The 15,064-nt window shown below is 43.4% G+C and overlaps 1 pseudogene; it reads right to left on the bottom strand.

Annotated features, from left to right (window-relative positions):
* Nucleotides 1-12,325: 12,325 nt before the first annotated feature.
* LOC147826167 (large ribosomal subunit protein eL15 pseudogene) lies at nucleotides 12,326-14,452 on the bottom strand (annotated as a pseudogene).
* Between the last annotated feature and the right edge of the window lie 612 nt (nucleotides 14,453-15,064).

The raw sequence follows: 15,064 nt of genomic DNA, 5'->3' as shown, positions 1-15,064 counted from the left end.
CTCTTTTTACTAAAAAGCTTCTGCACAGCAAGAGAAACCACCGGCAGTGTGAAGAGACAACCCACAATGTGGGAAAAAATTTTCACCAGCGGTCCCTCAGACAAAGGTCTACTATTTCGAATCTATAAAGAACTTAAAAAAATAGACCTCCCAAATTTAAAGACCCAATCCAAAATTGGGCATCTGAAGTGAACAGACATTTCTGACACAAAGTAGATAGGGCAAATAAACATATGAAAAAATGTTCAACATCACTGGTCATTCGAGTGATACAAATGAAAACAACGCTGAGATTCCACCTCACTCCAGAAAGAATGGCTGCTATCACAAAATCAACCAATAACAAATGCTGGTGGGGCTGTGGGGAAAGAGGAACTCTGCTCCACTGCTGGTGGGAGTGCAGACTGGTGCAAGCACTGTGGAAATCATTATGGAGATACCTCAAAGAACTAGGACTGGAAGTCCCATTTGACCCTGCTATTCCCCTGCTGGGGATCTTCCCCAAAGAATTAAAAGAATCATACCACATTGATATATGTGCACCCATGTTCATAGCAGCACAGTTTGTGATAGCTAAAACTTGGAAATAGCCCAAATGCCCATAAACTGGAGACTGGATCAAGAAAATGTGGTTTTTAAAAATAAAATGGAGTACTACTCAGCCATCAAAAATGAGAAATTAGAGACATTTCTTGCTTAATGGATGCACATTGAGGTGACACTCTTAAGTGAAATAAACAGGACACATGTGTAAACATCGAATAGCTTCTCTAGTGTGAGAAACTGAAAGGTATAATAAATAATGTGAAATAGGAAGAAAAGGGGCAAAGGGGAAGGGGAAGTGGGAGGGGTAGGCGAAAGGAAAGAAGGGAATGGAATTAATATGAGAAAGTGAGAAAATGGAAACAAAGTCTTTGTAAATAGGGAGGGATGGAGGGGTTGAAGGGAGGGCAGGGAATAAGAACTAAGAGAGTATGTAAGGTGCATATTTCCAATGATGAATGTCATTATATTGTACACTTAAAATGTACCAATAAAAGGATATACAAAAAAAAAAAAAAGAAAAAGAGAAAGCCTACATGTGCAATTACTGGGTAATATGGTAGTTGCATGTTTAATTTTTAAGAAAATTTTCAAACTGTTTTCCAGAATGATTTCTATTTACTTTTCACCAAGATCCTATAATTAAGCCTGGTAAACCCTACTCTGAAACCATAAAATATTTCGTGAATGTGTTTATGTTTGTGCATTTTGGGATCTGTACCCAGGAGGCAAAATATAATATTTGTCTCCCTCAAGTACTATTTCATGAATTTCATCTCAATATTCAAGGTTTTGAGATCTTTAATAACTAACTCTTCTCATCCACCATATCTGATTTTACCTGTACAATTGGTAACCATATTGATTCAAAGCTTGAGAAAACATTTCAAAGGACACAACTCCAAAGCACAGCACTGGAGACAAACTTGCAACTATAATAGCTGACATATATTTTCCTTCCTGTCTATAAGGATAACGTCAGCAACATTTCCAAGAGATATGTGAAATTCAGATCCTCATTTACATAGGATTTCCATTCCCATTAATCTTAACGGTTCATTTACAAAAACAGATAAATTCACATTCTTAGGTTGCACTATTTCACCATGAGCCCACTTTCGTTCTTAATGATAGACATCCTCTTTTCTCAAGTAATAGGGACCTAACATAAATAAAGTCACTTTACCATGATGGCTTGTAACACTGTTTTAGGGACCAAGATTCTGGAAACATGATGTAGAGGTGGTAATGGTGTTGGTAAAAGTGGTAATAGTGATGCTGGTGCTATTGATGGCAATAGTAGTGATGACGGTCATGGTGGTGGTGGCAATAAAGGTGATGGTGGTAGTGGTGGCTGTGATAGTGATGATGGTGGTGGTGATAGTGGTAGTGATGATAGTGTAATGGTGGTGGTGATGGTAGTGTAATGGTGGCAGTGGGGTGGTGGCAGTGATGATGGTGGTGGTGATGGTGGTATTAGTGATGGTATTGTAATGGTGGTGATGGTGGTGGTGGTCATGGTGGTGATTATAGCTAACAGTGGCAGCATGCTTACTGTATGGCAAATTGCTGAGAACTAGGACATTCTGTTTCACTTTAATAATTATATCTGCTTTTCCATATTCATGCAGTTGATAGGGACTGAGATTATAGGGGTTCTTTATAGATTCATTGTATCACTGTCAGACACTTTAATTTTAGTCTTTATTTGTGTCTGAACTTTTAATGGAAAGGAAAATCAGGCGCTATGGAATCAAAGCTAAATAAAACTTTTGTTTAATTATCAAATACTTTTAGTCATAACAAAGCTTAAGAAGCCTAATTATCTTAATTTCAATCAATATGTACTATATTATCACAATTTTGTCTATGCACCTTTGAATTTTAGCTAACAAAATATTATGATTTCAAATAATTAAAATTCAAAGTTTGATCAATAAATAAAATATTTTATTTCATGAAGAATTGTTTTAGTTTTCTTCTCATTCTCAAGAAAAATATTGGGTTTGTGCTAAGTGCTACAAGAAAGAAATAAGCAATTTAAAGGAATAATTGTAGAATGCCAGGAGAAGATAGGACATAATCTGACTTAGTTTAAGAGGACAGGGGAAACAGAAGCTACATCATACTTTAAGGATTCATAACAATAATTTCCCTAATTTAATTGTTTTTTGGTGAAAACTAGATAGAAAAGTAATAAAAGCTTTTAAAATCTTGAAAATCAACCTGACATAGGAGTCTTTTGTTACCAATTTAAACAGGTATGGGAGTGAAAACCTGAGCTACTTTAGAAGAGAGATACAATAAGGATCAAGATATTCTGCTCACGCGCAGGCAACGTATAACCTTAGTTATAGCAAGAGCTCATTCTGCCTCACACTATAATGACATTCCAGAATCAGACTGAGGTGTCAGTCCCAAAATGGGATTTCTTAAAAAACAAAACAGATCTTGGAGGAAATCTTGGTTGAAACATTCATTTACTTCACTAAACCCAAAGAGTATTGGGTTGCAGCTATATAGAGTAAACCAATTGTTACCCAGGAAGCATTGTGCTATTTTTTGATCTGTAACTTCAAAGCAATTGAAACAAATAAGTAGGTTTGAGCACAAAACAGTGAGCTACTGAGAGTTAAGGGGATACTAGTGGTTGAGAGCTTAAATGCTGGTAAAATTGTGTAGCTCTCCTACTTGATTTATTATCATACTGAAGAGCAGTTACTGGTAATGTGTCCTTACCTGAGTTTCACTTAGCATTTCTGAGACTCAGTTCCCTGGAACTGGCCATAAAATAGCTGCCTGAGAGGATGTATGGAAGAAAACTTCCTATTCTGGTGCAGTGGGCAGAACACAAATTGCACTTCTTTTTTTCATGGGCTGTTTCATAATGACTACTATTTGCTGAGCATGTATGATCCAGCAAAGACAGTTGATATCTTATTTTTCTATTAGTGATAGTCATCTTTCCATTACTGTGATAAAATGCATGAGAAAAATAACATAAAATGAAGACAGGTTTATTTCAGCTCATGGTTGCAGAGGTGTCATTCCATGGTCAGACCTATTCACCTTCTAGTGCTAGGAAGCAAAGAGAGGAAGAGGAGTAGCAGAGTTTCAGTATCCCATTAAGAGCACACCCCTAATGACCTGACTGCCTTACACTGTGCCTCATCTCCTAAGGTTCCTCCATCTCTCAGTAGCACCTCTCTGGGGACCACCCCTTCACACATCAGCCTTTGGGGGACATTCACTGTGTGACTTTCTCAAAAACACCGACTCAGTAGTGCTGTCCTGGAGCCCAGGAATCTCCCTTGAAGATTGTAGGCATTAATCCTGATTTGTCAACTTCATGGGATTAAGAAGCACCTATTAGACTGCTAAGACATGCTAGGGGTATATCTGAATGGATGATGGAGATGTGATGTTTCCCCTTTCTCTCTAGTTCTGCTACTTTGTTCTACTTCCTGGCCACCATGAACTGATCGGCTTTGCTCTGCCATGCCCTTCCGCCATGATTTTTCTGCCTTGGAGCCAGCAGACCAAGTACTGAATCTCTTGAAACTATTAGATAAATGAAGCCATTCCTCCTTTCAGGGGTGGGTGCCACGTATTGTGTCTCAGTGACTGGACAGCTACCAAAGATTCAGATAGTTTGAAAATCCATATAAGGGGTAAGGAATAGAATGGAATTTCTTTTTAATCCAGTTTCACAAGTGGAAGCAGTACCTTGTAGGTGGGCATAAATTAGCTTGATGTAGAGAAATTCAAGACTAGAAACATCAGTCTCAGTTATCAGTCTCAGCTGAATGAATTCTGTGGGTAGCCGGCTTAATTAAACTGCATTATTATGGGAAAAGCTAAATAGAGAAAAATTATCATCATATCTTTTATCTAGGAAAAATGTAATAGCAGAAGCTAAAAGAAATCTTAGCTTTCTCAAGCTCCTTGAAGCTGAGGCTTGGGCTAGGACCAACAGCAAATGCATGTATCAATTCAAGTTAGGGCAAGCACAGGGATGATCCATGGTGTGAACAATTACCTTCGGTGATCTGTACCAACCAGCCAGGAGAGTTGTCTCTTGTGCCCATCAGAGATTTGTTCCAGGACACTCAGTTACCAAAATCTGCACATGCTAAAGTCTCCCATTAAAATGGCATCATATCTGTGTATAACCTACACACATCTTCCTATGTGCTTTATATCATCTCTAGATAATTCCTAATTCAATGCAAATACTATATAAATCATCATTGTACTGTATGGCTTAGGGAAAGATGACAAGAAAAAAGTCTTCACATGCTTGGTACAGATGCAATATTTTTTCAAATATTCCCAATCTTTAACTGGTTGTGTCCCGACATATAGAACCTACAGACAAAAAAGGATGACTGAACCTCCTTCCATCAAGAGCTGTAGAGTCTGATTTAAATTCTGGTCTCATGATCAACCAGATATATCCCCTTCAATACATGACTGACGCTCTCAGCCTGTGTCTCCATCTCCAAGATAAGGACAGTAATGGAATATCTTTTCTGCAAAGCATTTATTCCTGATATGTAGGAAGCCTTCCACAGATGGTCAGCTTGGTTAACAGAGTTATCTTCTTTCTCTTCTTTGTCTTACTGACGTACTCAACTTTGTAAAAAAACAAACAAACATGGGCTGGGGATTTAGCTCAGTGGTTCCACCACCTGCCTTGCAAGCACAAGGTCCTGAGTTCAATCCCCAGTACCAAATAAACAAACAAACAGTCATTACAGGAATTCTTTTTTCCATTGAGATTTCTCAAAATCCATTCAACATTCCCATAATAAATCCTGTATTCCATTCCTGGGAAGTGACCCTTATACTTGGACCTTGACCCAGCTGATATCTGCAACTGATAACCCTTTCCTTCCCCCACTGCTGCACTCAGGGCCCACGGCCTGCTGGTGGCTGCATCAGAGACCTCTCTTACTACAGTTTGCTATGCTGAGTGTGTAGAGCATAATATATGCTCAAGTAAAACTCAGTGAATTCATAGCTCAAACCTTGAATCTAGAGAAAGTAAACAAGTGGGCTTCATCAGGCCTTTACTGTCATCACTCTATAGCTATGATAGTAATATTTGCTATGGAGAAGGAACCAGTCTTGTTAATGTCTGAACAAAACTGGGTCTTGGGTAAATTTTTCAATAAATAGTAAAAACATTCTCTGATATTGGCGCACTCATTCAAGTAACAGTAGGGGAAATTAGAGAGGATGTTTTGTTGGCCCTACTCACTGGTCTTGGTTGTTACCCTGGTGCTGAATTTTTCCTGGAGCTAGAGGCCTTTGATAGTGAATTGTTAGCTGTCAAATGTTTTTTAAAAATAAAAAATGATGATATGCAGAAATCCAAGACTTCATCAGCCTTTTGGACAGGCATCAAAGTCCTTTTATCCAATGCCATTCTTACAAGCAAAGATCACACAAGATACGACCTTCTGAGTGGTCCCAATGTGCCATGTGTTAGGAGTATGGACCCTAAGCCTGGAAAGTCCCGTATCTACAGTGGCATAGTGTTTGCACACAACCTGCACGCATCCTCCTGTGTACTTCAAATCACGTCTAAACTACTTGTCACACTTAATACGATGCTAAGGCTGTGTCAATCACTGTTACATGGTTTAGGGGTAATGACAAGAGAAGGGTTTCTACATGTTCAGTGCAGATCCAATTTTTTAAAAACTATTTTTAATCTGCAATTGGTTCAATCCACAGACGCAGAGCCCACAGAGGGCTGAAGGAAGGGTGCCAGTGTCTGGAAGTGCCAAGTTCAGAAGCCATTGAGCCAAGGTGCAAAAATCAGGAAGGTAGCACTGTTCCTAGCAGACATGGGAACCAGACAGTGCTGAGCTGAGCCACCACAGCCCCTAGAATGCCTCTGAATACTGTGAAGACAGCCCAGACAAGCTGCAGCAGGAATTGGCAGCTTATTAGCAGAAGTTGCCATGCAAGCAAGAAAATGGTTCCTCGTGTGTGCGCGCATGCATGTGTGCTTGTGTGCATGTGTGCCTGTGTGTATGAGGGGCAGGCTGCCTCCAGGACAGCCCTCACTGGCTCCTGCCTCCTGCTGTCTACACCTTTGCATATCCTCTTCCTGCATGGCTCTAGGCATGCCCCACGTGAGCAATAGGACACAGCAGAAATGCTTGTCACATACAATTGGGTCTGGAAGACATTGTGACTTCACCCTTGCTGTATACCTTCCTTCCCTTTCTCTCTCAGGCCTTTTGTTTGGAGAACCCAGTGGCCCCAACTTGAGGACATTCAGGTGGCCCTGTGAAGAAGCCCACAGGGTGAGGAGCTGAGGCTTCCTGCCAACAGCCTCGAGTAATGAGGCGGCCCCTGCAGCTGGCAGCTGGCTGCAGCCTCTGGGGAGGCCCTAAGTGAGAGCCTCCAGCTGAGCTGACCCCAGAACTTGAAGGGAAAATAAATGCTTTCTGTATTAAGCTGCTGAGTTTTGGAGGGCTCTGTTAAGCAGCAATAGACAAGTAACACAGCGTCTAACTGGGAGAATTTAATTTGCACCCCAGGCCCATGCAGTGGGAGGATGCGGCACAGCTCTTAGGTGTCCAGCTCGGAAGTGCAGAAAGGGCTGTGAGGAGGGGACTTGGTCCCATCTGCAGAACAAAGCTCTTTATTTTATACCCAGGGTGCCAAGTGATGGCACTTCTTAGGAGCAAGGGATTTGGTAAGCGGATTTCATGGAATTCCATGTTTTAGACTCTTGCTCACTTTATGCACCATCACGAACCAAACCCATTATTTATTGTGATTGTTGTCATCCACCAATAGAAACCGTTTGTGCTTTGTACAGAACTCTTTCTATATGACATACAGCTTTTACTGAGAATCCCTCAGGATGCTTCACAAAGAGGAACCCATTTCTCTAGGGGCTCTCAAAACAAATCAAAATACTGGGACAATGTAAAGGAACCCAAGAACAACAGGCAAGAATCCCTGCATGGAGACCAGCAGCAGACCTTGGAGTGGACCCACCTTGGTGGTTGTTAATCCATGATGGGCAGTTTGAATCACCCTCTGCCAGCACTGCCTGTCTCCAACCTACGGTAAAGTCCATCCTTTGGAGCTAGAGGTGATCCGTGCTGCCATATTCAAAGTGGAAGTTGTTTTCCTTGGTGACTCTCAAGAATGTGTGAAGGAGAAGGCTCAGTGCTTTCTAAACACCAGGGCACTGTCTATGAAGGGTCCTACACTGAGAAGAACTAAGGGAGGCAGGTGCTGCTTGTAGCAACATGTTTTTATTTTCCAGAAGCCACAGGCTCATTCAACAGAAAAGTGGTACACTAGGATCAACACTGTTGCTTGGGTGGCAAAGAGAGGCTCTGCATAGAAGAAGTAAGGTGAGCAGTTCTTAGAAGATGTCAGGAAAGTGTGGATGAAGACAGCTGTCCTTTGGCAACTGGTTCCAAGACCACCATGGAAACCAAATCTGTGGCTGCTCAAGTCCCTTCTGTAAAATGGCACCGTATCTGTATAGAACCTATTACCATCCTCCCACGTACTTTCAATCATCTCTAGATGACTTATAATACCCAAGACAATGCAGATGCTCTGTAAATAGTTGTTATACTGTGCCATTTAGGGAAAATGGCAAGAAGAAAGTCTGTACATGTTCAGTGCAGACACAATTTTTTGTCAATATTTTCCATCCATTGTTGGTTGAATTTGTGGATATAGAACCCACAGATAGAGGACAGACAGTAGTTCCATTCTATGAGGTATTTGAAGAGGCCTAAACAGTGGACAAGAGGCTATGAAAATATTCCAGAGTAGATGCTGCTCAGTAGCAAGAGTTCTGAGCAACAAATGGTTTATTAAGTGGACTTATTAAGTGTTTAGAGCAGACTCCATTCTGTTCTAAACCTGGTGGAATATAGAAAAATTTAATTGTTAGCTTCCTAACCTTAATATATTTAAGGAAGATAAAATTGCTGTGTAACACAATAGTAGTGAATCTTAATCTTCAATCAGAACCCATTGTACTTAGCCTGATTTATATGATCCTGTACTCAATTTGAACTCAAAATAAAGCACTGGAGAATATATTAAATGATGGTGTATAAAGCAAGTATGGCTGGAGAATTTATAGTCTTTTGATTTCTGGGAAAGAAACATGATTTACAAAGTATAGAATTGCTAGACTTTCAGAGAACTACAGGACTGTGTTATATATAAATACCACAGATCAACATACACAGACGACTCCCTGGTGTTGGTTTATTCACTGCCCTAGGATAAATCACACTCTTCTGGTCCTTTTCAGAGGTGTGTCCTTCTGAAATTAATAATTAATAACTTATTAATTTTAAGATTAATATTATAAGTTAGAAGGGACTTCCAATAGACTTAGAAGCCTGTCCCCTCTCTCATTTAAAATATACTTTAATAATATACACACTTATCAATGTAGATGTAGACATGGGCATTGTCTTGGTATATTTTCTGTATCTGTGACAAAACACCAGAGACTAGGCATTTTTGTAATGAAAAAGATTTACTTGGTTCATGATTCTGGTGGCTAGAGGATCCAAACATCATAGATCTGACTGTGTCACAACATGTGTGAAAAAGCAGAACTGGCCACATGCAGCAGGAAAGACGTCAGCGGGATGAGTGGCCTTGCTACCTAACAACCCATTCTCCCAGTTCTAGTCTAGTCCGATAAGAGCTAGAGCTCCCTGGAGACAGTATTAATCCACTCATAAGATATGGTGTTCCTATGGCTAAATCACTTCCCAGTAGGCCCCACCTCCTAAGCACCCACCACCTATCAGCACCTCCACACTGGGACCCAGCCTTGAGCACATGAGCCCTGAGGACAAACTACTCCAAACCACAGCAGGCACAGACACTGACATCTATGTACATGTACATATAGGGAAGTTATCTGCTCACCTCTGCTCCATTGCAGCCAGAGAAGTCATTTAACTGGTAAAATTTTAGAAACTATTTGATGACAGGAAAATGTCACTTAGGAACTGTGATAGGGAAATGGTATTCCAAGCAGAGTCAGGCCAATGCTTATGTCTAAGTGGGGTTCTTTTGTGTGTTAGTTTCCCATTGCTATGACACAATACCTAATATAATTAATTTAAAAGGAGAAAAAGGTTCATTTTGGCTCATGGTGACCAATGTTTCAGTCAACGGTCAGTTGGCCCTATTGCTTTTGGACCTGTAGCAAGGCAGCACATCATGAAGAAGCACATGGTAGAGTAGGCTGCTCGCCTTGCAGCAGCCAGGCCAGAGAGAAACAGGAAGGGCCCAGTCTCCCAATATTCCCTTCAAGGTTACACCCCAAAAGCCTAACTTCCTGTCACTAGGTTCCACCTCTTAAAGGTTCTACCACCTCCAAGTAACACTACAGGCTAGTGATGAAGCCTTCAACCTATGAGTCTTTGGGAAAGATTAAAAATCCAAATTACAGCATTCTGTCTCTGGGTCCAGAAGGCTCATGCCCATCTCACAATGTAAAATGCATTTACTCCATCTCCAACAGTTCCCAAAGTCTTAACAGGTTCGGTATTGCTCAAGAGTTTAAGTTTAAAGTCTTTTCTGAGACTCAAGGCAGTCTTAGCTGTAAGTCTCTATAAAAAAAAAATAAAAAGAGCAAGTTACAAGCTTCCATGGTACAATGGCGCCAGGTAAACACCATTTCTTTTGTGCCTCAGTAAGAGACTAAATTGGTTTGCAACTCTGAGATCTACAAATATCTGGGAGAAAAATGAAGAGAATAGATATTTGGAGATTTAGTCTTGCTGCTCACTGAGGAATCCCCTAAGCCTTGGCTGGGTTATATCATAGTCAATTTCTTCCTCTGCGTTGTTCTGTTTCTTTCTTTTTTCTTCCTCGTGTGTAGCTCCCCAGAATTCTCCCTCATAAGCATCCTGTACAATTATCTCCATCTCAGGCTCTGCTTCCCAGGGAACCCAACATGTGGTGGGCATGGTTCAAGAAAGCTAATATGGGACACTGGAGTTGGATCACCTGCCACCAGACTGATGAGGACTCATCTCTGCTGAGAAGTGGAGTCCAGACAGCCTCCGGAAGAAGATAGAAGTGCAGTTGTTAGAACTTCCACTGGCAGGAGAGGATGGCATATCATTGATAGGGAATGCATTGGCTGTGCAATTTGTCAGACATTTGAGAAATTTAAGGGAAATCATTATCATAAGGACAAGAGAATTGGGTAACAACTTCTGATGTTGATTGACTTCTGAAAAAAAGATAATGAAAAGCTGCTTGTGATCAACCAGTGATTAAAACCAGCAAGTTCTAGAAAGCCAGAAGTCCTTCTTAGAAGCCTATGAGATTTATAGCTCCTGCAACAGGAGGGCAGAGAAGGTTCAAAGTCAGGCAAAGAATTTAATCCCGGGACCAGCCAAGTTTTAGAAGTGGTTACACTTTTAACTCAGCAAGCCTGCTGCAGGAAGACCAAGGCCCAGCTTGGGGAAGTACAGGACTCTGACATAGGCCATGGTAACACCAGGTGGATGCTGGGAAGCAGACAGTCCCTCAGCCCTCTTACTTGAAGATGGTGCAGAGGCCTCCCACAGACAAAGCACCCCAGCAGGGATCCAACCCCTCTGCCTCTGGGTGTAAGTCTCATAACTGAGGATAACTCATGACATAACCCATCCAGGGATACACTGGGCCTGAGAAGGAGGAAAGGAACTGCACCCCAAAGAGGTCACAGGATTCTGCCAACTGGAGCCACAAGATGGGAAAAGCATGCAGGGGATGGGTTTCGGGGCTAGACTGGGAGACAGAATGTGAGGCGAAGTAAAGGAGTCCAGGATGGAACACCCCACCAAGTGAGAGCCCCTTAAGGTGGTGTGAACACGCTGCCAGGATGGCCCCAAATAACACGCGGAAATGATAACTGTTCTGAGCCAGGCAGAGATGCCAGAGTCTCAGTGGCTTCTGGTGGGAGGAAGGAAGGAAGGCTCAGAGGAATGTGTGCCCTCAGGTAGATACAATTGAGGGGGTGGGGAATCCCAGCAGAAGAATGTGGTCTCCAGGAAGACCCAGGGGATACGCTGTTTTCCAAGCATCAAAGAATGAGACAGTGAAAGAGGCACCAGTGTCACTGGGGACCTCAGGGGTGGCTTTGCAGATGCTTCCACAGAACGCAGCTCAAGACAGGGATGAGAGGACCCCACAGTAACAGATCCCACTCCCCAGCACCCTCCGAAACCCAGTGAAATCAATTATTACAAGAGTGTCAAGGTCAGAGGGACAGCCTGACCCAGCCTGGCCCAGAGGGACCCAGCCTGGGGAGGAATTCTGAAAGTATGGTGCCTATAGGGGCACAAAGATGGGCAACCAGGAAGGATATCATCCCATCTATGCAAGAAATCCAACCTGGAGGAGCCAAAGGCTGAGAGCAGTACCCCGACCAGCAGTGCTTTGCTCAGTTTCCAGAACGGATCCGTATTTTGGATCTAGAATCCACTTATTGAAGGAGTCTGAGTTCCTAGGGGGGAGGGAAGGAGGAAAGGAGGGAAGAAGGAGGAGCTGGAGGGAGGGAGGGAAGGAGAGAGGACGAGGATGGGACGTCCTACCACACAGTGGTCGGTGTGCATGGTCAGGATTCTCCCAGTCTTCCCCACAGGAACATTTACTTGGATAACCGAACACTGGGGAAAGGCAAATGCCTAAACGTTTTGAGGACAACTGGATACAGGGTCCAGCCTGACATCTGGATGCAGTAAGCAGTGCCACGCCCCCACTTGCATTAGGAATACATGGGGGCAGGTAATGCACGGAGTGGTAGCATCGGCCGGCTCACAGTGCTTGCAAACACATAACCCTGGTCCCTGAATGCATAATTAGGGTGGAACCTGAGGCCCTTTCTAAGGCCACAACTCTTGTGGCCTGCAGGTGTTGGCTCACGCGTCTCCCTGTGCTTATGGACTGGATTGGGGGCCCACTGGGTGTCAGGATTTCTTCTAATGGGTTTGTGGAATGGATCGATGATGATAACCTCCAAGAATCTGTCTGTGGAATCTTCGCCAACCCAGTAAGAACTCAGAACTCTCAGAACCCCACAGTGGCACCCAGCTCGCTCCTCAGCCACAGACTGAAGGCTTCTGCAAACCTCGTCTGGTTAACACCAGGGCGGACAGGCCTGCCGTAAGTCACACCTGTAGAAGCTGGGCATTTGCGGCCACCATGATGCACACGAGTCCCATACGTGACACAACGTCACTTGGCCTTGTGTCCCAGTCTGCACGCTTTCTCTGGCGAGGTGGGGCAGGCTGCCCTGTGGAGTGGACCCTCGGAAGAAAGCACATCACACTGGACTGCTTCTTCCTCCCTGGCTCCCAGATGTACTTGTAGGCCCCCTCCTTGGCTTCCCTGATGGCTACCACCAGACAGAAACGCGGGGGGTGTGACAGGACTTTTTGAGCTGACTTTGGATGCCCAGAGGTCTGTGAAGGCCTCCAGGAGGCACAAGTGGAAAGCCATTTCCTTTGGTCCTTTGGGTCAGTGGGAGCCTTGGACGTATCTGAAGTTCAATCACATTTTTTCAAAATGAAGGGATTTATTCCAAGCACAATTAACTTAGGGCAAATGTATGTAGTTTGGGCATCTCGCTCCTCCAGTAAATTGCACACAGAGTTCTGTGCACACGTGGCTGTTTCTGTGAGAAGGCCCACATATATCTCTTTACTTGTTCAAAGACTTAGTAAGAAGCACCACGGGATGCTGTGTCTGACCACAGCCTGGGCCCCAGGCCTGCAGGATGGAGGGCTAATGCTGCCTGGCTTTCCTGGTAGTGTGCACACACCATCAACAAAGGACCTCTGGGCAGCCACCAGCTCTGCAGGGGTTCAAGCTTCCAAGAGACACAGGGGAAAAGCCACCTCAATTGATCGTGTGAATGGTTCAATAACTCATTTTGCTGCCGAGGCACTGAAATAAATAAATAAGCACCTGGCTAGAAGTTGAAACTGTCCATGTTCAATGCTTCTCCGAGGCCAAGTTGATGGGCTTTAATAGCTTTGGTCGGCACAGAACATGGGCTGCCTGTCCCAGCAGTGTGCCCTCTGTTTCCTAGGTAACCAAACTTGAAATCAGATGATGGCTCAAACTGGGTACCCAGTCAATTTGTTGGAAGTACTAATGTGAGGAAGGCAGACAACATAAATGTGCAGGCTACAGCGTCCTCCTTCACATCATTTCCACGAGGGTGTACCCATTTGTGTGTTATCATCCCCAGTGCCACCTGCCCCTTCCTCTTGACCCCAGAGCCCAGAAGAGATTCAGGAGCTCTAGTTGGGCTGTTGTGATAGATGGGATGCTTCCTTCCAGGCTGCCCATCAGAGGAGGATCAGATGGAAAGAGCCAGAGGAAGATGTGTACAGCGCTTCTGGGCTTAGGAGACGAAGCAGCGACATTGCCTGAAGCAAGGATCTGAGATCTGCTGTGCAAACCTGGGGCCGGGAGAGATTGTTCCATGGTTTTCTACCTAGGCAAGAAAATTCCCAGTCCTCCAGCAGGTCAATCAGCAATGCTTAGTCTGTCCCTGGCTTTTGTCTCAGAGAATTATACCGCTTAGCACTTGGATCCGTGAAGGGCAGGGCAGATATTGGAAAGAACTTCCCTGGCACCCAGCACCACTATAACTCTAACAACTGCCATCCATGCTGTGTTGTTACTGCCTAGTAATTTTCCTGTGCCTCTACTCCGCTCTAGTGTGTTTAACGACAGTAGTGCAGAATGTGCTTGATAAGTGAATTCTAACAGAGATAGTGGCAAGAAATCCCTCTGTTAGTGCACAGAATCTCTTATCACAGCCTCTTTCCCACCTTAGATCCTTACTTCCCAAGCTTACAAAGGACAGCAGCATCTTCTCCATCCCAGAGTCCTTAGGGCCTAGAGGGAAAATGCATCGTCCCCTGAGTCTGACACATAACTGGCACTCATGCTTGCCAATTAAGCTTCACCGATCATCAGCAAAATACCCTGACATTATTTTAGAATCAGCTTTGGCCTTCTACCTCCTATAGTATCAGTTTAATCATTCAGAAAACTTTCCTTGAGTGTATTAGGATAGGCAGACACCAGCAAATCTTCTCTCCACAGGGCCAAATAGTACAATTTTCTGCTTTTCAGGCCATCTGGCATCTGTCACAACTATTCATTGCTGTCACTGCAGTGTGAAAGCCGTTGTAGACAAAATATGAGTGACTGGGCATGGCTGTATTCCAATAAAACTTTATTTACAAAAGCAAGTGGAGGGCCAGATCTAGCACATGGGCCATAGTTTGCCAACTCACAAGCTAGGTAATGATATCTAGTAGCAAACACTAACAAAACACACTGGAAGGATATTTCTCCCTTATGCAATACGCCCAAGATGGAGGGAGTGAGAAGCTTTACTCCACAAGGCTACTCTATTACATTTTATGACAGTGCCATTTCTATATGAGGCTTCAGGGTCCTTGTTGTGGGATTGGGGAAGGTCACT

This window comes from Heterocephalus glaber, unplaced genomic scaffold, assembly GCF_053883595.1.
Source record: "Heterocephalus glaber isolate CG9 unplaced genomic scaffold, H.glaber_assembly_v1.0 deba00001472, whole genome shotgun sequence".
NCBI lineage: Eukaryota > Metazoa > Chordata > Mammalia > Rodentia > Bathyergidae > Heterocephalus > Heterocephalus glaber.
Note: the sequence above shows the minus strand (reverse complement) of the source record. Positions and strands in the feature narration are given on the sequence as shown.